Raw genomic sequence first — 1,538 nt, 5'->3', positions numbered from 1 at the left:
CACGAAGTCTTATCACGTCCTATCATCTCGAAGGAATTAAACCAATGGTGAGACACGTGTGTGTGTGTGTGTGTCTCTCTCTCTGTCTGTCTTCCTACCTACCTCTCTCTGCTCTTATTGAAGAGATCAATGATTTATAATGACTGGTCTCTTGATCTCGAATGAATTAAACCAATGGTGAGACACGTGTGTCTATGTGTGTGTGTGTGTGTGTGTGTGTGTGTGTGTGCGTGTGTGCGTGTGTGCGTGTGTGTGTGTGTGTGTGTGTGTGTGTGTGTGTGTGTGTGTGTGTGTGTGTGTGTGTGTGTTGCTTTCCCTGTCTGTCTGTCTCTTCATCTATACCCTTGACTTATTTTTTTTTTTTTCAGCACTATCGCACAACATCAGCTGTTGAAGCAATCTTGTACAACACATGATTTTCTGGAGGTAAATATTTCTGAATTATTATTAATATCACTCTCTCTTTAGAATGTCGTCTAATGTTGGTTGCATTATTAGTTTGAACGCGGTTTTGTCAGTACACTGGAATTAATTTTATTGACCTTGAAAGGATGACAGGCTGAGTCGGCCTCCTGGTGTGTTAATTCAGTGGTCAACGAGGCTTACTCATATTACCATGTAATTATTATCCACTTTTGTTTCAAAACAGAATATGGTGTCTGAGTTTCGAAATCACAAGACATCTGGAGAAGATTGCTGGGAAAGATTATACATTCTCGCAAATGAATATTTAATATTTTCAATATTAATAAATTATATTTGTTTTGTATACAATTACTTGATTCTGAATTACAAGAAGAGGATCAAAACATGAAGGGAGGGTAGGCGCTTCACGACCCATCACCCCCTCATCCCATCCCTCCCTCCCCATGTGTGTGTGTGGGGAAGGGTGGGGGTGGGATGAGGGAGGTGGTGGGTCAAAGGTGGGGGCGCACAGGGGGGATGAGGGGGTGGGGCTTGTGTGGGAGGGGCTTGTGTGGGCGGGGCTTCGGTGGGGCTTGTGTGGGCGGGGTGTGGGTGGGGCTTGTGTGGGTGGGGCTTGTGTGGGAGGGGTTTATGTGGGCGGGGCCGTGGGGCTTGTGTGGGCGGGGTGTGTGGGCGGGGTTTATGTGGGTGGGGCTTGTGTGGGAGGGGTTTATGTGGGTGGGGCTTATGTGGGCGGGGCTTCGGTGGGTCTTGTGTGGTCGGGATGTGTGTGCGGGTTTATGTGGGTGGAGCTTGTGTGGGAGGGTTTATGTGGACAGGGTTTATGTGTGTGGAGTTTTTGTGTGGAGCTTGTGTAGACAGGACTTATGTGGGAGGGGTTGATGTGGGCAGGGTTTATGTGGGCAGGGGCGAATGTGGATGAGGTTTGTGGATCAATGGATGGGTGGAGAGATGGGTGGATGGGTGGATGAGTGGAGCTTGTGTGGATGGGTGGATAACTAATTAAATAAACATGTTGTGTGTGGGGGAACTAATTAACTAATCACTAATTATGTGAATATGGGTGGAGCTTGTGTGTGTGTGGAGCTTGTGTGGAGCTTGTGTGGAGCTTG

The 1,538-nt window shown here is 47.5% G+C and overlaps 1 long non-coding RNA gene across 1 annotated transcript in view; it reads left to right on the top strand.

The window, feature by feature from the left end:
* LOC147033345 (uncharacterized) overlaps positions 1-814 on the top strand; it is a 1,284-nt gene extending 470 nt beyond the window's left edge. Inside the window, exons 2-4 of the long non-coding RNA XR_015052308.1 lie at positions 1-47; positions 369-426; positions 650-814. The exon at positions 1-47 is cut by the window's left edge and continues 113 nt beyond it. This is a non-coding gene — a long non-coding RNA (uncharacterized LOC147033345). The remainder of the gene's footprint in view (positions 48-368; positions 427-649) is intronic.
* Positions 815-1,538: the final 724 nt, after the last annotated feature.

The sequence above is a fragment of the Eptatretus burgeri genome, chromosome 2 (genome assembly GCF_056783735.1).
Source record: "Eptatretus burgeri isolate ZD-2024b chromosome 2, Ebu_testis_v1, whole genome shotgun sequence".
NCBI classification, from domain to species: domain Eukaryota; kingdom Metazoa; phylum Chordata; class Myxini; order Myxiniformes; family Myxinidae; genus Eptatretus; species Eptatretus burgeri.
This window is presented reverse-complemented; position numbering and strand designations above follow the sequence as displayed.